Raw genomic sequence first — 24,555 nt, 5'->3', positions numbered from 1 at the left:
GCGTCCACCTTACAGATAACGGAAATGAAGTTCAGAGAAGTAAACTATTAACTTACCCAAGGTTAACAGCTAATAAATAGCAGTACTGGAATTTGAACATGCTTATATCTTCCTATCATATCACTTTGCTTTCCCTGTATTGCTTATAATGTTATTTGATTGCCTTTCAACCCAATAAATAAAGTATAAGTTTCTCATAGGAGCTGTTTCAAATGAAGCTTGTAATATTAAATCATCTGGTACAGGCCCTCATTCAACATGTTGGAAAATTAAAAAAAAAAAAAAGTCCAACACGAGAAATATATTGTTGAAAATCAATGACTACAGTCAGACCAACAAAGAATTCAAGCTATAAAAAGTGCAAATGGTAGTTACAGGCTGATCATGAAAAGGACAGTCTGACTGGGAAGTCGCATTTTCAGCTATTCCTCTATGTTGGCAGCCTTTCAAAGACACAGAACTCTTAAATGCATTAGTATAAGGAAGGCTGTGATAACACCACAGTCAGCTGTGCAAAATGAATTTAACAGTGATTGACAGATAAGTAGACTTGAAGTAGCAAATTGCTAAAAAGATCAGCCCAGAACTGAGAAACACAGAATGATACCTCAGTGTGGGTTAAGAGAGAATGAGTTGACTTCTCCATTGTTATAGCCACTTTGAGGGAATCAGTCAATTTTCTTAAACTTCTCAGAACCAGCAAGGATGTCTATACCAGATAAGGTTAAACTTCTCCTTGAAGTATCACCTGGACAATGCTCACTACCATAGAAGATCACCTTTGAGTCTAAATCACTTCTGTATTCTGTATATAGCTCTTTCGCTCCATCAGAAGGATTTCCAGGTGGCTCAGTGGTAAAGAATCTGCCTGCCAGTGCAGGAGACGTGGGTTCAATCCCTGGGTCAGGAAGATCCCCAGGAGAAGGAAACAGTGACCCATTCCAGTATTCTTGCCATGGAAAATTCTATGGCAGAGGAACCTGGTGGGCTATACGGTTCATTGGGTTTCAAAGAGTCAGACCCAACTGAGCACACATGTGCGCACACACACACACTCCATCAGGAAGATAGAAGACTGGTTTTTAAACAATGATATAATGTTGGGCCCTTAGTAGAGCTCTGTAATTTTCAGGAAACAGTTTGGGGTTGCTGCTGAAAAAGAGAATCAACGGTGTCTGGGCTCCATTTATGCACAAAGACTTTGCTTTTACTCATAGCGGACATCACTAATCAATCACCAATATTTTCTCTTGAACTTCAGTATTTTTCAACACAGCAATCTAGACAACCCCAACTAATTAGGCACTTGTGAAGTAAGCTAAGTCATAAAAACAAGAGCCTCATGCCTATTTGATTAACAACTTTACACATAAAACTTGAGTATTATTGTTGAATGAATGAATGTTATGGCTGACATACCAATTCTCTCAAATCTGGATTCACTGATCATATTTCTTAGAAGATCACAGGATTTCAGAATCATCTAATCTCATTGCAATCATCTTTGGAATCCAAGCTTTCTAACTCCAAGCGTTGTATTTCTTATAGTCCACATGAAAAGAAATTCTCTTCCTTTTAAAGAAGGAGTATCTTGAAAATAGAGAATAGACAGTTTTCTGAGTGGGTCAGGGTTTGTGTTTTGGAACATTTTAATCAGAGAGCATATATTAAATGTAAGGTGATCCCCAAAATATGATCCCCCAAAACCCCTAGTCTGGAATATACACATAAGTACACAGGGAGGTAATTTGATATATAAACTTAAAGTTTCAGCAAATCACCTTGAAGCTTTCAGCTGCAGGGAAATGATTAATTTAACAATGAATGAACAAGGGAAAGTTCTCTACACCTATATTCTATGTTGAAGGCTGTCAAAGCTGTGTATTCATTCCTTGTCCTTCAGTTTGCAACTGATGCCTGTTGACTAAAAAAGATGTACAACTTGAGAGTTGAGAATTAAGTTTTATTTGGGGCAAAATGAGGACTGCAGCCCAGGAGACAGAACCTTAGGTAGCTCTGAGAGACTGCTCCAAAAAGGCGTGGGGGGAAGGTCAATATATAAGATTTTGGTGAAGGGGAGTTCAGTGTAATCAAGTGTTTCCTTTACAAAAGGTACTCCACTAGTCATAAGGAGCTGATGTCACCATGAAGGGATTTAGTGATTTCTTAGATATGAAGAGATGCAAGGTTTGGGATCATGAAATTAGTCCCTGAAAATGTTTAACTATCTAAAGACCTGTTCCACCAGATTCCCTGGAGCATAGCGTGCATCTCTCCAATACCTCTGGAGTTCAGACTCCCTCTGGGGGTGTTGAAGGTCAATAGCGGCAGCAGGGCAGGTTCAATTTCCCCAGAGGCAGATGGCAATGGCCTCGTTGTTGTGGTTGTTCAGTCACAGGCAAATGCTCTTGGAAGTGCCAATTTGTAGTTGACATGTCAATGAGGTGATTGTATTTGGAACGCCAACCTCAAAAGAGCCCTTTGACCAAAGTCAATCCAAAATGAGGAAGGAGAGCCAAGTATAATCTGTGATGACTTTTTCCTCAAACATGTTATTCAAAGAGCATCATTTTGTCCACCTGCTCAGAACACAGGATGAGAGTGTAGTTTTCAGTATTTTTTTCAACTTCCTTTTCTTACTAAGATATAAAGCTCTTATTACCTTACACTGATCTTGAGAAGACACAGTCACTGGTCTACAAAAAAAATTCTTCAATATAAGTTTAATCCTCTGTCTCCCTTTCTCCATTCTCGTTTTCTTCCACAGATCCCCTTGCTGTCTTGGGAATGTCAGGGACAAACTGGCACTTGCCGAGGGCATTTGCCATCCGCCTCTTTGGGGGTTGAATCCTGTGAGGCTGTGGCTGTTGACCTTCGACACACCCTGAAGGAAGTTCAGGGTGGAGAAGGGGGCACACTGTGCTCCAGGAACTCTTTCAGTTCAGTTCAGTCACTCAGTCATGTCCAACACTTTGCGACCCCGTGGACTGCAGCACGCCAGGACTCCCCGTCCATCACCAGCTCCCAGAGTTTACTCAAACTCATGTCCATCGAGTCGGGGATGCCGTCCAACAATCTCATCCTCTGTCATCCCTTTCTCCTGCCGCCTTCGATCTTTCTCAGCATCAGGAAATATTTAGATAGTTAGACATTTTCAGCAACTGACCACATGATCCCAATCCTTGCATCTCCTCATATCTAGAAAAGCACTAAATACCTTTATGGTGACATTGTTGTGACTAGCAGAAAGACTTTTGTAAGATAAGTGCTTAATGGCATTAACACCCCTTCAGCAATATCATATATATTGACCTCCCCCCACTACCTCTTTGAAGCAGTTTGTTAGAGCTATCTGAAGTGCTGTCTCCAGGCTGCAGTCCTCATTTTGCCTGAAATAAAACTTAACTCGAGACTTTCATGTTATGCACCTTTTTTAAATCGACAGGAGTAGGAGCAGGTGGTTCCCATCACCCCCATGACTTCTCCTCTATGTTCTCTTGACTTCAGCCTCACTGGCCTCCCTTTAACAGAGCAGGCACTGCTTTAGCTGTTCCTTCAGAAACAAGAGTCTCCCAGATCCCCTTGGCTGATTCTCTCTTCTTCTCTAAGTCTTTGAATAAAAATTACTTTCTCAATGAGGCCTTCCTGAACTCCACATTTCAAATTGTAACCTTCAACCCAATTACCCAGCACTCTTAATCCCCTTTACTCTGCTACTTTCCCTCCCAAAGAACACATCACCCTCTAACAGTCTATAAAATGTACTTATTTGGTCTACTATATATTCTCTCATTCTGCACTCCAAGGTTAAAGATCTTTGTTTTGTTTACTGACATTTTTTAACTCTCAGAAGAGTACTAAGGATATTATAGGTTCTCAAATACTTGATGATGAATAAATGAATTCTTTAGAAAAAGTCTTTGGAAAAGCTGTGAAACAAAGCAACAGCTCAGAGGAGCTAACCACAGATGCTCTGTTCTGGGGCTTTTTATGTTCTCTTTTCACTTAGCCTCAAATTTTACCAATTTTAAATTTATTTGACATAAGGGATGTTACCTTTTAAAATGCAAATACTGTGGTATTGGTGCTAAGGAGTGTCAGTTACAAACACATTATTGTGAATCAGTTTAAGTTTAGTCTCTCTCCCAGTTTCTAATGGATACTAGCTTCCTGACGAGGAAAAGAATGACAGAGGAAGCTAGGACATTTGGAAACACAATGATTTTACTGAGTGTGGACATCCTGGGTGGCCATAAGAGTGTGTAGATTTAAGGCAATATAACAGGGCTCAGCCTGTAGAGATGGGAATGGTACAGCCACACTTACATATTAATGTTTAGTTTCTGCGATGATCTTTTCAAAATCCCTCCAAGAAAAGTTTGTTTAGATCAATGACCTCCTCCCTTAAATCAATAAATTCTGTAGGGCAAGTAGAACCTACTTCCCAAAATAAACCCAGCAGGAGCTTGTTTAAACGAGTAAATGGGAACAGGAATGGGCATTTGGTTTCCTGGAGCTCTCACTGTGTCTCTTGCCAAGAGGTTAAAAATGCTTATCAGATTTGCTTCATCTAGAAAGAATGGCTCTATGTTTCCCTTGCAGCTCTCTACAGGCTGGTCCAGCTGATTAGCACTCCAGATTTCACTGCCCAGCATTGTGGCACTTCCATCATTTATTTGGCTGCCATGAATAACATCAATATTACAGCCTACACAAACATCACTTTCTGGCTATTTTATGACTGTTAGATTGTTGATGGTCAAGCTGTTTTCAGAGTCAACACATCATCCCTTAGTGCCCAGAGGTCTCAGATCCAATCAAAGGCCTGAACCAAACCAACTTTGGAATAATGGTGAGGGCTGTGTGAGGCTGGTATGAGCAGTGGTGCATTGAACTCAAGCTTAAGTTTGTGGCCATTAAAGTTATTTGTATTCTCAGGCTGCAGAAGTTTAATCAAATCATTTTCCTCCCACTTTTCTGGGATACCAAATGATCCTTTGTAGCACAATTTGAGATTTGAGAAAACAAAGGATAGGATGAGAAAGCTATTGACTCTTACGGTACTGTGTCCCTGTGAGCTAAATGGAGGTATGTCTACAGAAAAGCTAAAAATTCCTCTACAGACTCTTCTGGATTAAAAGTCTTCTACAATAAATAATAATAATAGCTACCATTTACTGCATGGGCACTCCTTGTCAGACACTGTATATGTAACATCATATTTACCCTTATACTAGCCCAAAGGATGGATGTTATCTTTTGTTCTACAGATGAAACAAATATCTCATTGGATATTTGCCCAGGCTCCCAAAATAAGAAAGGGGCAGAATCAGAGCCCAAATCAGTTGGCTGAGCTAACACACATGTGCTTCTTTACTTTATTATACTGTCCCCAAAGAGGAAGCATGATGGGTATATGGGTCTCCTGGTTCCGTCTGTAGAGAGAATATTTCAAGATATTTGTTTTAAATCAGAAATTTTCCCCCTTAGAGCATGGTGTCAGGTTTTAGACTGAGAATTCCCCTGTCTTTGTCTTCTTGTCAATATCTGAACCCAGCAGAGTGGTTGTGGGCTCCACCTCTTCCTCCCTGCCGGGCAACCAGCTGCCCACAGGAAGCACACCTTCTTTTTCGCTGCTCAGGGCCACAAGCAGCACATGGAGAGGCCTACAGGTTATACCAGGAGAGTGAAATCCCCAAGATGGCAACCTAAGTCATTCCCGACTCTGCTTCCCCTTGCAAAAACAGCAACTCTTCATGAACAAGACAGCATGAAGGGAATCCTAGAACAGTGGGGTGAGGCAGAAGTACCTTCCTGTACCACCAAGACCAAGACAGACCATATTAGAAGGATAAGAACAGTCACACAGTGACTGCACCGCCTCCCCTCAGGTGAGCACAGCACCCTGCTGAGAGGTCTCCCCCAAGTCTCTGGTTCCTCCAATGGGAAAAGAGATCCCATGGGTTTCAAACAACTACCCCAGCACTGTGAGGCACTTTGTGGGATTGCATGGAGCATCACTGGGACCTGACTATGATAGAGAAGTGGGAAGGGACTCCCCAAAACCAGTCCACAATCTTGGCAGATGGAGCTCATTACCACCCAAAAACTTGGATCACCCAAAGTTGATAGTCCACCCTGACCAGGGAACCCACTGGGGTGCACATCTCCCTGCCTTTGGTCCTCAAATAAGTTTTGTTGGTCTTCTAGTCTGGTTTGCCTACAACCATGAAAAAAGCTGAGTCATAGCCCAACACACTGGGGAGAGTGTAGCCTGACCTCATCTGGCCAGAGGGCCTGGTGACAGCACCTAGAAGCTGTGTAGTCCAGGACTGTTCGAGCTGAGAGGTGAGTGGGAGCTGACTGCCCACAGAGCAAAGTCAACACGGGGGTCTTGGAAGCTCCTCTGATATGCCCATGCAGAAGATTCACTCATAGTTAAGGCTGAGGGTAGCTCAACCCCTTCCAACCAGAAAGCCTACTTGGAAAAAAATCGGAGAAGCCTGAAATAGCCCCTCTCTCTTCCACCAGAATAGGAAATGAAGACCCAGCAGCCCGACCTCCTGTGGACGGTGTTTCCTGGTCCCATCTGTCAAGAAGGGTTGGTGACAACACCTGAAAGCTGCATAATTCAGCAGTGTTTGAGTTAAGGAACTGGCAGCATGGCTGATAGAGCAGACTGAAGCTAGTGACCCTTCTTGGCCATGGAACTTGGGGCATGGGTTGGCTTAAGAAAACAAAGACTTTTACCAGTTTCGGATTTGCTCTTCTGATGCTACAGGGCAGGGAAACAAATTCATAGCCATGGTTATTGCTGTTTCCACTCATTGCCTTTAGCCTGCCTGACCAAGACCTAACCAGAACATGTGGGGAAGCTGTGGGAAAGCAGTGTAGACCATACAAGAGCCCTGCTAACACTGACACCTGAACAGGGAGCACTGTTTATGGCTTTCCCTATCTGCAGAGTAGACCAAGAGGCACATCTGACAAGGTATTCAGTGCACACTCCTGCCTAATTTGAATCTCCAACAATAAATATTACAGGCCCTGGGGCCCATCTCACTGCCCTGCCATGGCAAGAAAGCCAAGGAATAGCCCATCTACTAGTGAGTATGAATATAAATACAGGAGTTAGCCCTAACCACCTAGAAAGCCTGACTAGAGAATTCAGGTAACCATGGAGCCCATCCTATAGTAGAGAACCAAGTTACCAGTACTCAACCAAACAGAGTGCCTATCTCTGGTCAACGTGCTTGAAAAGTTGCTTTATTCGGGGAAAAAAAAAAAAACAACAACATGCAAAAAAAAAAAAGTAGGTCCCACCTACCCAAGAATATTACCAGCAAACACACCCACAAACCCAAACTGAGCTGACTAGTGACAATCTGTCTCTCCCAAAGCAAACCTGTAGTGTCTAAATACTCAAATGTGCAGATGCGGACAGAAGAATTCAAGGGTCACAAAAAAATCAGGTAAACATGACACCAAAGGAAACAAAAAGCACCAGTAACTAATGCTAAAGAAATGGAGATTCATGAACTTTCAAAGAATTCAGAATAAGCCTCTTCAGCTTAGCAAACTACAGAAAGATTCAATTTAGCAAAATAAGAAAAATAAGGCTAGAAGAAACCCAAGAAGTTGGACAAAGAAGTAGAAACCAGTCAAAAAAAAAAACAACAGAAACCCTAGAGATGAAAAATACAGTAATAAACTCAAGAATTCAATAAAGGGTTTCAAAAGCAGATTTGAAAATGCAGAAGAATTGGTGAGATGGAGGATAAGGTGTCTGAAATAATCCTATCAGGATGAACAAAAAGAAAAATAAGAAAGAATGAAGAAAACTTAAGGACATCTAGGACACAATTAAAAAAAAATTTATATTATGGGATTTCCAGAAGCAGAAAATCTAAAAGGGCAGAAAGTGTATATAATAGCTGAAAACTTCCCAAACCTAGAACCAGAAGCGTCTGCATGAGGTAGGGCCTAGTAACAATTGGACTGGCAGTCAGCGACACCTACCAGACCACCCACAGCAGTCAGCCTGCCGCAACAGAGTGAGCCATGTAGTGCACAGAGGATATCCCAAGGGCATATAGCTCTGGTGAACAGAAGAGTGTGCTGCTGGTCCCAATAGGATGTCTCCTACAAAAGGCCACTTCTCCAAGGTCAGGAAATGCAAACCTACCAGAGACATAGAAATAAGAACAGCCAGTTAGGTAAAATGAGATAATAGAGGAACATGTTTCAAATGAAGAAACAAGATAAAATCCCAGAACAACAACTAAGTGAAGGTATAGGCAATCTACTCAATAATTCAAGGTAATGATTGTAGAAGATCAAAGAACTTGGGAGAAGAATGGATGAACAGAAGGAGAAGTTTTTAAACAAATAGAAAATATAAAGAAGAGCAAGGCAGAAATGAATAATAACTGAAATGAGAAATATACTAGAAGGAATCCACAGTAGATTAAAAAGTACAGAGGAATGGATCAGTGAGCTGGAAGAAAGAGAAATGGAAATCACTGAAGCTGAACAGAAAAGAAAAAAAGAAAGAAATGAGGACCACTTAAGAGACCTTCAGGACAACATCAGGCATACCAACACCTACGCTGTAGGGGACTTGGAAGGAAAAAATAGAGGGACAGAAAATATATTTGAAGACATAATATCTGAAAACTTCCCTAACTTGGGAGAAGAAACAGGCATCTAGGTCTAGAAAGCACAGAGTCCCAAACAGAATCAACCCAAAGAGGACCATACCAAGACACGGTGTCAAAAACTGTCAAAATTTAAAGACAATGTGAAGAGCAGCAAGGGAAAAGCAACCAGTTCATGTACAAGGGAACTCTGAAAAGGCTGTCAGTTGACTTTTCATCACAAGCTCTGTAGTTCAGAAGGCAGTGGCATGATATAAAGTAATGAAAAGGAAAACCTACAGCAAAGAAAACTCTACCCAGTAAAACTTTTAGATTGAACGAGAAATCAAAGTTTGACAGACAAGTGTTCATCACCACCAAATAAGATTTACAAGAAATATTAAAGAGACTTCTCTAGGCAAAAAAAAAAAAGGACACAACTATAAACATGAAAATAACAAAGGAAAAAGCCCTCTGGTACAAGCAGATATACAGTAAAAGGTTATAAATTAACCACTTATAAAGCTAGTAGGATGGCTGAGACAAAAGCAGTAAAATCATTTACACATCTGCAATAGGTAGTTAAGGGACACACAAGACAGAAAGATGCTAGGTTTCCCTGGTTAGAACTCTCATATTCACTGCTGGCACCTGGGTTCAATACCTGGTCAGGAAACTCAGATCCCACAAGCCACACACAGTATGGCCAAAAAAAAGACAAAAATATGTAAAATGTGATGTCAAAAATAATCATGGAGGGTGGGGAGTAAAAATGTGGGGATGTTAAAAGATCTTTGAAATTGAGAGATATGCAACTTAAAATAACTGTGTATGTAAACCTCATGACATTCATAAATCAAAACTCGTAAAACACGGTAAAGATAAAGGATTCCAAACACAGTAATAGAGATATCAATCATAAGGGAAGAGAACAAAAGAAGGGACAAAAAAGAACAACCCCTAGACTAACAAAATGGCAATAAGTATCAATACATGTCAATAATTACTAAATGGACTAAATGCTTCAAACAAAAGAAAGAGTGGCTGAATGGATACAAGGACAAAACCTATATTTATGCTACCTATAAGAGACTCATATCAGATCTAAAAATATACAGACTGAAAGCAATGGGATGCAAAAGGTATTTCATGCAAATAGAAATCAAAAGAAAGCTGGGGTAGCAATACTATCAGGCAAACAGACTGTAATAAGGGACTAAAAAGGACATTACATAATAATCAAAGGATCAATACAATAAGATACAACAGTTACAAGTATATATGCAGGCAATATAGGAGCACCTAAACACCCTGGATGGCTCAGTGGTGAAGAATCTGCCTGCCAAGCAGAAGACGCAGGTTCGATCCCTGTAGTGGAAGATCCTCTGGAGAAGGAAATGGCAACCTATTTTGGTATTCCTGCCTGGAAATTCCATGGACAGAGAAGGCTGGCAGGCTAGGGTCCATGGGGTTGCAAAAAGAGTTGGCCATGATTTAGACACTAAAGAACAACAAATACATAAAATATTAACAGATGTAAAGGGAGAAACTGGCAGTAACACAATAATTGTAGGGGACTTTACCACCCCACTCTTGCCTGGAAAATCCCATGGGTGGAGGAGCCTGGTGGGCTGCAGTCCTTGAGGTCGCTAAGAGTCAGACACGACTGAGCGACTTAACTTTCACTTTTCACTCTTCACTTTCATACATTAGAGAAGGAAATGGCAACCCACTCCAGTGTTCTTGCCTGGAGAATCCCAGGGATCGGGGAGCCTGGGGGGCTGCCATCTATGGGGTCACACAGAGTCAGACACTACTGAAGCGACTTAGCAGTTACCACCCCACTTACAATGCACAGATCATTCAGACAAAAAGTAGAAAAAAGAAATCAAGGAAACACTGGCAGTAAATGACACATTTGAGCGAGTGGATTTAATAATTCTAAATAGACGATTCCAACCAAAAGAAGCAGAATACAGTTTTTCAATTGCACATGGAACATTTTCCAGGATAGAGAATAAGCCAGGCCACAAAAACAACTTAGCAAATTTAAAAAAACTGAAATTATATAAAGCATCTTTCTGACCACAATGCTATGAACAGGAAAAAAATTGCAAAAAATGAACAAGTGGAGGCTAAACTACATGCTACAAAACAACCAATGGAGCACTGAAGAAATCAAAGGAAAAAAAAAATTTTAATATCTGGGGACAAATGAAAATGAAAACAACAACCCAAAATCTGTGGGACACAGATCAAAAAGTAGTTCTAACAGGCAAGTTTATAGTGATACAAGCCTATCTTCAGTTCAGTTCAGTCGCTCAGTTGTGTCCAACTCTTTGTGACCCCATGAATCGCAGCACGCCAGGCCTCCCTATCCATCACCAACTCCCAGAGTCCACTCAGACTCATGTCCATCGAGTCCGTGATGCCATCCAGCCATCTCATCCTCTGTCGTCCCCTTCTCCTGCCCCCAATCCCTCCCAGCATCAGGGTCTTTTCCAATGAGTCAGCTCTTCGCATGAAGTGGCCAAAGTATTGGAGTTTCAGCTTTAGCATCAGTCCTTCCAATGAACACCTAGGACTGATCTCCTTTAGGATGGACTGGTTGGATCTCCTAGGAAATAAAAAAAAATTCAAACAACCTAACCTTACATCTAAAGGAACTAGAGAAAGAACAAGCAAAACCCAAAGTTAGCAAAAGGAAAAAAAAAATCATAAAGAATAGAGTGGAAATAAATGAAATAGAGCCTAAAAAAAACATTAAAAAGATCAGTTGGTTCTTTGGTTCCTTAAAGAACTAAAAATAGAGCTACCATATGATCCCATAATTCCACTTCTGGGGTTATATCTGGAGAAAACCATAGTTTGTAAGGAAACATGCACTTCAGTGTTCATTGCAGCACTATTTACAATAGCCAAGACATGGAAGCAGCCTACATGTCCACTGACAGAGGACTGGATAAGGAAGGTGTGGCACATATATACAGTGCAATATTACTCAGCCATTAAAAACAAATGAAATAATGCCATCTTCAGCAACACGGATGGACCTGGAGAATATCACACTAAGTGGAGAAAGTTACGCAGAAAAAGACAAATAGCATATGTATATGCAGAACCTTAAAAAAATGATACAAATTAACTTATTTATAGGACAGAAACAGACTCGTAGACTTAAAAAACAGACTTACGATGATCAGAGGGGAAGGGTGAGGAGGAGGGAAGATTGGGAGTTTGGGACTGACATGTACACAGGGATATATTTAAAACAGATAACCAGCAAGGACCTACAGCACAGCACAGGAAAGTCTGCTCAATATTTATTAACAACCTAAATGAGAAAAGAATTTGATAAAGAATAGAAGCATGTATGTGCATAACTGAATCACTTTGCTGTACACCTGAAACACTGTTAATCTACACTCCAATGTAATTTTTTTTAATTAATAAAATAAAAAATTAAGAGTTGGTTCTTTGAAAAACTAAACAAAACCGATAAACCTTTCACCAGACTCATGAAGAAAAACAGGGAGGGGCCCCAAATCAATAAAATCAGAAATGAAAGAGAAGTTACAACTGACACCACAGAAATACAAAGGATCACAGATTATTGTGAACAAATATATGTCAATATTGTGCAAAATCTCAGGCTGGATGAATCACAAGCTGGAATCAAAATTGCTGGGAGAAATATCAACCACCTCAGATATGCAGATGATACCACTTTAAAGGCAGAAAGTGAAGAGGAATTAAAGAGCTTCTTGATGAAGGTTAAAAAGGAGAGTGAAAAAGCTGACTTAAAACTCAACATTCAAAAATGAAGATCATGGCATCTGGTCCTATCACTTCATGACAAATAGAGGGGGGAAAAGTGGAAACACTGTCAGATCTCATTTTCTTGGGCTCCAAAATCAATGTGGACAGTGACTGCAGCCACGAAATTAAAAGATACTTGCTCTTTGGAAGAACAGTTATGACAAACCTAGACAGTGTATTAAAAAGCAGAGACGTCACTTTGCCAATAAAGGTCTGTATAGTCAAAGCTATGGTTTTTCCAGTAGTCATGTATGGATGTGAGAGTTTGGTCCAAAACAGATGCTGAGTGCTGAAGAACTGATGCTTTCAAACTGTGGTGCAGGAGAAGACTCTTGAGAGTCCCTTAGACAGTAAGCAGATGTAACCAGTCAATCTTAAAGGAAATCAACCCTGAGTATTCACTGGAAGGACTGATGCTGAAGCTCCAATACTTTGGCCACCTGATGCAAAGAACTGGCTCATTGGAAAAGACCCTGATGATGGGAAAGATTGAGGGCAAGAGGAGAAGGGGATGACAGAGGTTGAGATAGTTGGATGGCATCACTGATTCAAGAGACATGAGTTTTAGCAAATTCAGGGAGACAGTGAGGGACAGGGAAGTCTGGTATGCAGCAGTTCATGGGGTTGCCAAGAGTCAGACACCGCTAAGTGACTAAAACCAACAACAACATATGTCAATAAAATGGACAATTTAGAAGAAACAGATTCCTAGAAATGTATGATCTTCCAGGACTGAACCAGAAAGAAATAGAAAAACACAAATTGATCAACTATCAGCAATAAAACCAACTCACTTTTTAAAAAAAAAAAGGCAAAGAAAACAAAAACTCCCAACAAAAGTCAAGGATTAGATGTCTTCACAGATGTATTCCACCAAACATTTAGACATGAGTTAACACCTATCCTTCTCAAACTATTACAAAAAAAAATTTCAGAGGAAGGAGGAACACTTACCAACTTATTCTATGAGGCTTGCATCACCCTGACACCAAAACCATAGATATTTCAAAAAAAAAAAATTACTGTCTGATATCACTGATGAACATAGATGCAAAAATCCTCAACAAATTAACAACTGAATCCAACAATACATTAGGGTGATCATAAAATATGATCAAGGGGGATTTATCCCAGGGGTGCAAGAATGGTTCCATGTCTACAACTCATGTGATACATACTGCATAAAAAAATTGAACAAAATACTAGCCAGAGCATCCAGAGCCCTGTAGGAACTGAACTGGCAACTAGTAGCAAATACACGGAGAAGGAAATGGCAACCCACTCCAGTACTCTTGCCTGGAAAATCCCGTGGACAGAGGAGCCTGGTAGGCTACAGTCCATGGGGTCATGAAGAGTCAGACACGACTGAGTGACTTCACTTTCACTTTTCACTTTCATGCATTGGAGAAGGAAACGGCAACCCACTCCAGTGTTCTTGCCTGGAGAATCCCAGGGACAGGGGAGCCTGGTGAGCTGCCGTCTATGGGGTCGGACATGACTGAAGCGACTTAGCAGCAGCAGCAGCAAATCCACTCTAGGGGCTAAGATGGATCTTACACTCAATGCTACAGAGTATTATCTGTTTGTGCTATACATATATCCTGCCACATAGCCAGAAGATGACATCTTATAGCCTCCTGATTTTAACAACTCTCAGTATGTATAACTTTTATTCCTTCTTTGCAACACTGAGTTATTTTGTCTATAATATTTCTTAATGAAAGACAATTTTTAAAGAATCAAGTTTATTGATAGCTTATGCATTCTGTCCAGCCAATGCCATGGATCAGCATCCCCATATCTCCTCTGTTCCTGCTGGAGGTGAGAGGTTACAGCAAATTGTGTGACAGCATAGGAGAGTTTCCATATGGTTGGTTTCAACTCATTGCTGGTATTTTCACTTTTCTCTTTTTCACTGACATGCTGATCTACTGGATTCCCAGAGGCTTTCGTCAGAGACTGGTATATATAAGCGCTTACACAAACCTCATCACATCTGGAAGGTTCTGACTTCATTTGTAAGTCATGCTTTTCACCTTCTGGATGACGTCCTTCAGAGTCTGTCTTACCACAGATATCCTTTTATCTTTCCTTTATACATGGTAGTTTATTTAGGTTCATCTATCTGGTCAATATTTATAGTTTCCATTCATGATGGTGATATTCACATTCCCTAAATCTTAAGGCCTTAATTATTAATGGCTCAACTCATCATACAGACTACTACATGCTCGTTAACTATAGTTATGGACAGTATTTCACATTATGGGATAGAATTGGAGGCTTGTTAAAAAATCCTTCCTCCTTTGAAGGCAATGGACCACTTAGTTACATGAGGATGACAAGAAGAAAGCAAAAAGTCATGTAGGAAATGCTTGTAAAAATGAAAAGTTATTCAATATAGAGTTCATAAAGTCTGAGTAGATGACTGCCCAATTGTTAAATATTTCTGATAAAGAAAGATAATCTACATATGTTCAGCCAAGAGGCATAACAATTGAACAGCATTATTTGAAATTCAGTACTGTCAGTACAGCTGAGGAATGATCATAATGATAGGTCAAGGGAATGTGATATGAACACCAAGATTTTAATTAAATTGATGGACAGCACTTTTGATATGTTTCAAGTTATAATCATATGATGTTCTATAAAAGGAAATAATTACCAAATATTTAGGTCTATCACTGAAGATTAATGTTGAAATATTATTTTCCTTCCTCTTTCTCCATTTTTCTCCACTTCCTCTGTAAAAAATGATTTAACAAATACCTTCATAAAGAAATCTCAGGTGTTGTAACAAATGTTAGGAAAATATGGTTTTCAAAGTCATTCTATAAGCTATTTATGTAAAATCAATAAAAGCTGATTATGAATGTTAAAAATTGAATAATATCATCTGAATGGATACAGAAAAAGCTTTTGACAAAATTTAACATTCACTTATGATTAGCTCTTTATATTAACTCTGTGAAGTGGTAACACACCTCAACACAATAAAAACCGTATATGATAAGCCCACTAACATACTCTATGATAAAAAGTTGAAAGCATTTCCTCTAAGATCAGGAACAAGACAAGAATGTCCACTCTCCCCACTTTTATTCAACACAGTATTATATTAGAAGTCTTAGCCACAACAATCAGATAAGAAAAATAGGAAAGATAGAAGTAAAATGGTCACTGTTTTCAGATGACATGATACTACACACAGAAAATTCTAAAGACATCACTGAAAAACAACTAGAATTCGATGAATTTGGCAAGGCTGTGTGATACGAAATTAATATACAGAAATCTGCTGCATTTCTATACACTGATAATGAATTGTCAGAAAGAATTTTTTTTTTTAAGTCTCATTTATCATATCAAAAAGAATAGGATACCTAGGAATAAGTATAACTAGGGAGATAAAAATACTTGTACTTGGAAACCTATGAGACATTGTGAAAGAAACTGAAGATGACAGAAACAGATGGAAAGATATATCATGTTCATTAACTGGGAGAAATAATATTGTTAAAATGACTATTTCCCAAGGCAATCTACATATTCAGTGAAATTTCTACCAAAATACCAAACATGTTTAACATAATTAGAATAATTCTAAAATTTGAATGTAAACACAACAGACCCCGAATAGCCAAAACAATCTTGAGAAAAGAACAGAGCTGGAGGTATCATGTTCCCAGCTTCAGACTGTAACAAAGCTACAGTAATCAAAACATCATCAGTTCAGTTCAGTTGCATCTGACTGTTTGTGACCCCATAGACTGCAGCATCCCAGGCTTCCCTGTCCATCACCAACTCCTGGAGCTTGTTCAAACTCATGTCCTTTGGGTTGGTGATGCCATCCAACCATCTCACCCTCTGTCATCCCCTTCTCCTCCTGCCTTTAATCTTTCCCAGCATCAGGGTCTTTTCCAGTGAGTCAGTTCTTCGCATGAAGTGGCCAAAGTACTGGAGTTTCAGCTTCAGCATCAGTCCTTCCAATGAATACCCAGGACTGATCTCCTTTAGGATGGACTGGTTGGATCTCTTTGCAGTCCAAGGGACTCTCAAAAGTCTTCCTCAACACCACAGTTCAAAAGCATCAATTCTTCGGCACTCAGCTTTCTTTATAGTCAACTCTCACATCCATACATGACCACTGGAAAAAACATAGCTTTGACTAGACAGACCTTTGTTGACAAAGTACTTTTCTATATACTATATACAGTATAGTGCTGGCACAAAAACACACAAATAGATCAAAGGAAAAGAACACAGAATCCAGAAATAAACTCACACTTATGGTTAACTAATGTATAACAAAGGAGGCAAGAATTTACAATTGGGAAAAGACAATTTTTTCAATAAGTACTGCTGAGAAAACTGAACAACTATAGGTAAAAGAATGGAATTAAGAATGTTTCCTCACATGATATACAAAAATCAACTCAAAATTAATTCAAGGCCAAAATGTAAGACCAGAAACCATAACATTCCTTGAAGAAAATATAAGAAGAATACTCTTGATATAAATCATAGTAATATTCATTTGCTTCCTAACACAAAGGAAAACAAAAGCAAAAGCAAACAAATAGGATCTAATTAAAGTGGCAGAAGAAACTATTAACAAAATGAAAAGACAACCTGTAGAATGAGAGAAAATATTTGTAAATGATGACCATAAAGGGGTTAATATCTAAAATATATAAAGAGCTCATACACAACTAAATATCAAAAAAGCAAACAATTCAACCAAAAATGGGCAAAAAACCCGAACATTTTTCCAAACATACTGATTGCCAACAGGAACATGAAAAAGATACTTAATATCACTAATCAGAGAAATGGAAATCAGAATCACAATGAAAGAACACCTCCACACTTGTCTGAATGGCTATCATCAAAGAGGACCACAAAAAACAAATGCTGATGAGGATGTGGAGAAAAGAGAGCCCTTGTCTACTGGAAATTGGTGCATCCATCGTCAAAAAGGATAAGGCATAAACTACCCACTCCAGTATTCTTAGGCTTCCCTTGTGGCTCAGCTTGTAAAGAATCCACCTGCAAGGCGAGAGACCTGGATTCGATCCCTGGGTTGGGAAGATGCCCTGGAGAAGGGAAAGGCTACCCACTCCAGTATTCTGGCCTGGAGAATTCTGGGCAACTTTCACTTCTTCACTTGTCAAAAACAGTATAGGGGTTCCTCAGCAAACAAAAACAGCACTAAATAACCCAACAATTCTACTTCTGAAAACATAAAAAGGTAGCATAAAATTCACTAGCTATGATAAATAGCAGAAGTTAGAGTCTATAATATAGTAATGGTAGTGTACAATATAATTAAACACTAAAAGTGTAGTAAAATACCTAAAACTAAAAAAGCCTTCTTAGTTATATGTAAAGATATGCAAATTTTAACTATAATAATCTAAAATGTGAGGGGTAGAAGAAAAAGTATAAAGTTTAGACTTCTACTGAAATGAAGTTATCAATTTAAAATCAAGCGTTATAATTTTAAGATATTTTAGGTAATCTTCATGGCAATGACAAAGTAAAGACCTGTAACAATTAAACAAAAGAACAAGAAAAAGAAGTCAAAGAATACTGATGCCAAAAGACATCGAAATATGCAAAATGATGGCAGGATAAGAAGCAAGGAACAATGGATCTATAAAACAATCAGAAAACAATTAACAAAATGGCAATAGTAAATTCTTGCCTATCAATAGTGACTAACATATTAAATTCTCCAATCAAAAAACACAGAATGGGGCCTCCCTAGTGGTCTAGTGGTTAAAAATCCATCTGTCAATGCAGGGGGCATAGGTTTGATCTCTGTCCTAGGAAGATTCCACATGCCACGAAGCAACTGAGCCTGTGCATCACAACTACTGAGGTCCTCGTTCCTAGAGCTGGTGCTCTGCAGCAAGAGAAGCCGCGGCAATGAGAAGGCCACACACTACAACAAAGGGTAGCCCTGCTCCACATCCCCCCCTCCATTCCCCTACCGCAACTAGAGAAAGCCCGCACAGCAACAAAGACCCAGCAAAATAAAAAATAAATAAAGACATCTTTAAAAAAAAAAGACAGAATGGCTAAATGGATAGGAAAACAAGATCCAAAAATATACTACCTTAAAGAGAGTGCCTTTACCATAAAGACATAAACAGAGAGAAGGGATGGAGAAAGAGATTTCAAGCAAATGGTAATCTCCCACTGTCTACAAATAAGGCAGGGGGAGCTATACTTACATCAGACAAAATGAACAGTTTTTCTTAAAAAAGGCCATTATATATTACATAATAAAAAAGGTCAATAACAACATCATGTTATAGCAGTTGTAAATATTTGTTCACCCAACAAAGCACCTAAATGCATAAAATAAAACTAACAAAGCTAAAAGGAGAAATTAAACATGAGTACAATAATAGTTTGTGATTTTAATACTCTACTGTCAAGAATGGATAAATCATTCAGAAAGATAATAAACTGAATTTAAACACTATAGACCAACCTAGACAGCATATTAAAAAGCAGAGACATTACTTTGCCAACAAAGGTCCATCTATTCAAAGCTATGGTTTTTTCGAGTAGTCATGTATGGATGTGACAGTTGGACTCTAAAGAAAGCTGAGTGCCAAAGAATTGATGCTTTTGAACTGTGGTGTTGGAAAAGACTCTTAAGAGTCCCTTGAACTGCAAGGAGATCCAACCAGTTCATCCTAAAGAAAATCATTCCTAAATATTCATTGGAAGGACTGATGCTGAAGCTGAAAGCCAATATTTGGCCACCTGATGTGAAGAACTGATTCATTTGAAAAGATCTTGATGCTGGAAAAGACTGAAGGTGGGAGAAGACGACAGAGGATGAGATGGTTGGATGGCATCACAGACTCAATGGACAGGAGTAAGTTCCAGGAGTGGTGATGGACAAGGAAGCCTGGCGTGCTGTAGTCCATGGGGTCGCAAAGAGTCAGACACGACTGAGCGACTGAACTGAACTGATCAAATAATATAACAGACATATATAGAACATTCTAGTCAACAACAGCAGAATTCATATTCTTCTCAAGTGCAAATGGAACTTTTTTTAGGATAGACCAAATGTTAGGCCATGAAACAATTCTTCAAGAAAACTGAAATCATAACAAGAGGTAAACTGGAAAAAGTTCATAAATGCATAGAAATTAAACACTTTACTGAACAACCAACAGATTGAAGAGGAAATTAAAGACAGTAAAGTTTTGAGACAAATTAAAATGGAAACACAGCATACCTGACCTTATGCCATGCAGAAAGAACAGTTCTAAGAGCAAAGTTTGTAGCAATAAACACCTACACTAAAAAGCAGGAATGACCCCAACAACCTAATTCTATTCCTTAGGAACTAGAAAATAAGGTGACCCCAAGTTAGCAGAAGGAAGGAAATAAAGATTAAAGTAGAAATTACGGAAATAGAGAACAGAAAAATAGAAAACACTAAGCAAACTTAAGGGCTTCCTTGGTGGTGCAGAGGTTAAAAGCATCTGCCTGCAATGTGGGAGACCTAGGTTCGATCCCTGGGTTGGGAAGATCCCCTGGAGAAGGAAATGGCAACCCAGTCCAGTATTCTTGCTTGGAGAATCCCATGGATGGAGGAGCTTGGTGGGCTATAGTTCACAGGTCACAAAGAGTTGGACACGACTGAGCGACTTCACTTTCACTTTCAAGCAAACTAAAAGTTAGTTCTTTGAAAAGAAGTAAAACCGACAAACTCTAAGGTAGACTGACCAAGGAAAAAGGAGAGAAGACCTAAATCAAAATTGTAAATGAAAAAGAAGACATTGCAACTGATATAAACAGAAATAAAATCATAAGATGCTGCTGCAAACAACTATATGCTAACAAAATGGATAATCTACAAGAAATGGAAAAATTCTTAGAAAACATACAACCTACCATGACTAAATCGGGAATAGAAAATCTGAACAGACCAATTACTAGTAAGGATATTGAATCAGTAATCAAAAACCCCCCAGTGAAGAAAAACCCAGGACCAGACTGCTTCACTGGTGAATTTTACCAAACGTTTAGAGAATAATTAAGATAAAATTATTCTCAAACTCTTCCAAAATATTGAAGAGGGAAGACTTCCAAACTCACTTTACAAGGCCAGCATTCTCCTGATAATCAGATATCCTGATATCAAAGTCAGATAAGGACACTGCAATAAAACTATGCCCAATATCACTCAGAAGTACAGTTGCAAGAAGTCTCAACAAAATACTAGCAAAACCAAATTTAGCAGTACATTAAAAGAATCACTCACCTTGATCAAGTGGAATTTATCCTGGGATGAAAGAATTGCTCAACATATGCAAACCAATGTGATACATTACATGAATAAAATGGAAGAAATAATCGTATGATAATCTCAATAGATACAGAAAAGCATTTGACAAAACTCAACATCTGTTCATGATAAAAAACACTTAACAAATTAGGTCTAGAAGGAACATATCTCAACATAATAAAAGACCACAAATGACAAGCCCATAGCCAACATTATACTCAATGGTGAAAAGTTTAAAGCTTTTCTTCTGAAATCAGGAACAAGACAAGTGTGCCCACTCTCATCACACCTAATCAATATAATACTGTTAAGTTTTTGCTAGAGCAATTGGGAGAGAAAAACAAAGGTATCAGAATTGGAAGGAAGAAGTCATATTGTCTCTATTTGCAGATGACATGATTTTATACGTAGAAAATCCTACCAATTTCACCAAAAACCTGTTAAAACTAATCAGTGAATTTGGTAAAGTTGCAGGGTACAAAATTAACATGCAAAAATCAGTAACATTTCTACACACTAACAATGTTATGAAAAATATGTCAATTCCATTTATAATAGCATTAAAAATGATAAAATACTTAGGAATAAATTTAACCAAAGAGGTAAAAAATTTCTACTCTGAAAATTACATTTTTATTGATGAAAGAAATAGGAGACACAAATAAATGGAAAGGTATTTATGTTCATGGACTGGAAGATTAATATTGTTGAAATGTCAGTACTACCAAAAGCCATCTATAGATTCAATGCAATCCCTGGAGCTTGGAATTAAAATATACACACTACTATATACAAACAAAATAGATAACCAAAAAGGACCTACTGTCTAGCACAGGGAACCACACTTAATGTCTTGTAATAAACTGAAATGGAAAATAATCTAAATATATTCATATATTACATATAAATAAAATTTTTCTATATCTGTATGTGTGTACATATATACAAACACACCTGAATCACTTTGCTGTATATCTAAACCTAACAAAACATTGTAAATTAACTATATTTCAATAAAAATTGAAGAAATAAGATTTTAATGACACTTTTACAGAAACACAAAAAACACTTCTAAAATTAGTATCTTAAAGTATTCTAAAAATATCACCCAAAACCCTGAATAACCAAAATAATAAAGAAGAACAAAGAAGGAGGTATCACACTTCCTAATTTCAAGCTCTACTATAAAGCTATAGCTTTATAAAGTATATAGTAGAACATAAAGCTTTAATTAAAGGAGTGTGGTAAGGGCATTAAAAAAAGACAAGAATCCAGGGGAACAGAATCCAGCATATACCTAATAAATAGGTACAGAAGGAACATATCTCAACATAATAAAGGCCATAAATGACAAGCACCCAGCCAACATCATAAATCATATAAGGTCAAGTAATATTTGACAATGTTGAAGCTGAAATTCCAATACTTTGGCCACCTGATGCGAAGAACTGACTCACTAGAAAAGACCCTGATGCTGGGAAAGATTGAAGGCAGGAGAAGAAGGGGACGACAGAGGATGAGATAGTTGGATGCCATTACCGACTCAATGGACATGAGTTTGAGTAAACCCTGGGAGTTGGTGATGGACAGGGAGGCCTGGCGTGCTGCAGTCCATGGGGTCGTAAAGAGTCAGACATGACTGAGCAACTGAACTGAACTGAATATTTGACAATGGAGCCAAGAATACTCAATGGAAAACAGAAAATCTATTCAATAAATGCTGGTGGGCAAAGAGGATAGAAAGTGAAAGTGAAGTCGCTCAGTCATGTCTGACCCTTTTCGACCCCATGGACTTTAGCCTACTAGGTTCCTCTTCCATTCATGAGATTTTCCTGGCAAGAATACAGGAGTGAGTCGGTATTTCCTTCTCCAGGGGATCTTCCCGACCCAGGGATTGAACGCTGGTCTCCCTCATTGTAGGCAGATGCTTTACTATCTGAGCCAGCAGCGAAGTCCCAAAGAGGATATTCACATGTAAAGGAATCAAATTTGACCCCTATCTTATAACACTCACAAAAATTAACTCAAAATGAGTGAAATACTTAAATCCATTAAGTACTAAGTAGTAAGAACTGAAACCATGAAACTTCTAGGAGAAAACAGAGCAAAAAAAAGCTTCATGATATGAGTCTTCTTAATGTGTTTTTTTGAAATCATACCCAAAGTACAAGCAACAAAAGCAAGAATAAATATGTGGGACTACATCAACTAAAAGGCTTCTGCATAGCAAAAGAAACTATCAACAACGTGAAAAGAAAATCTATGGATAGCAAAATATTTGCAAACCATGTATCCATTATTTATAAAATATAAAAAGAATTCATACAATTTAGTAGCAAAAAATTGAGTAATTCAATTTTTAAATGGGCAAAAGAACTCAAAATATTTTTTTTTTCAAATAACGTATACAAATGGGCATAGGTACATGAAGAGGTACTCAATATAACTAGTCATTAGAGAATTGCAAATTAAAACCACAATGAGATATCACTTTTTTTAAAATTAATTTAATTGGAGGCTAATTACTTTACAATATTATAGTGGTTTGTGCTATACATTGACATGAATCAGCCATGGGTGTACATGTGTTTCCCATCCTGAACCCCCCCCTTTCCACCCCTCCCCATCCCATCCCTCTGGGTCATCCCAGTGCACCAGCCCTGAGCACTGTCTCATGCTTCAAACCTGGACTGGCAATCCATTTCACATACGATAATATACATGTTTCAATGTTCTCTCAAGTCATCCCATGATAATAATCATGATTATTTTGACACCTTTCTTTGACACATCAAGAGTTATTTTAAGTGTGTTCTTGGCAGCAGCCCCTTTCAGAGACACCTGGCAGGAGAGGGCCAGTGCTGTGGACTTTAATACACAGCTTCTCACTTTCTACAGGGAAGCAACTTTGACCTGCATGTCAGCTTTTTTGATGTGATAAAAACCAATACTCGTAAACATTTTACTAAGTGACTTTTTAATTCCAACTATATTAAAGACAATGTCCCCGCTTAAAAAAAAGATATCACTTCTTATAATGGTCATTATTCAAAAGACAAAAAACAACAAACGGATGTGGAGAAAAGGGAACCCTGGGTGATATTGGTAGGATTTTAAATTGGAGCAGCCACTATGGAAACAGTACAAAATTTCCTCAAAAAGTTAAAAATAGAACTATCATATGATCCAGCAATCCCACTTCTGGAAATATATCCAAAGAAACTGAGAACATTAAATCAGATATCTGTAGCCCCTAGGTTCATAACATTATTTACAATAGCTAAGACATGAAAACAAGCTGATGTCCATCAACAGATTTGGAAAAGAGGATGTAGTATTATAGAACTACAATGCACTATTATTCAGCCATTAAAAATGAACAAATTCTACCATTTTCAACAACACAGATGGACCTTGAAGGTATGTTCGTTGCTCAGTCGTGTTCTGCTCTTTGTGACCCCATGGACTGTAGCCTGCCAGGCTCTTCTGTCCATGGAATTCTCCAGGCAAGAATACTGGAGTGGGTAGCCACTCCCTTCTCCATGGTATTGTCCTGCCCTAGGGATCAAACCAGAGTCTCCTGCATTGCAGGCAGATTCTTTACCATCTGAGCCAACAGGGAGTGAAATAAATCAGCAAGACAAATACTATATGAGCTCACTTATGGAATCTAAAAAACAAACATACCAAACTCATACAAAAAGATCAGAGACCAGACTGGTTATTAGAGGGGGTGGTGATGGGGTGAGGAGAAAGGGTAATTGGGAAGAAATTGAT

General features: G+C 38.6%; 1 long non-coding RNA gene and 1 pseudogene across 7 annotated transcripts in view; one reads left to right on the top strand and one right to left on the bottom strand.

Moving 5' to 3' along the window:
• LOC120854883 overlaps window positions 1-24,555 on the bottom strand; it is a 95,947-nt gene that overhangs the window by 14,325 nt on the left and 57,067 nt on the right. The window lies entirely within an intron of this gene.
• On the top strand, window positions 14,002-14,879 carry LOC120854881 (annotated as a pseudogene).

This window comes from Oryx dammah, unplaced genomic scaffold (genome assembly GCF_014754425.2).
Source record: "Oryx dammah isolate SB20612 unplaced genomic scaffold, SCBI_Odam_1.1 HiC_scaffold_27, whole genome shotgun sequence".
NCBI lineage: Eukaryota > Metazoa > Chordata > Mammalia > Artiodactyla > Bovidae > Oryx > Oryx dammah.
Note: the sequence above shows the minus strand (reverse complement) of the source record. Positions and strands in the feature narration are given on the sequence as shown.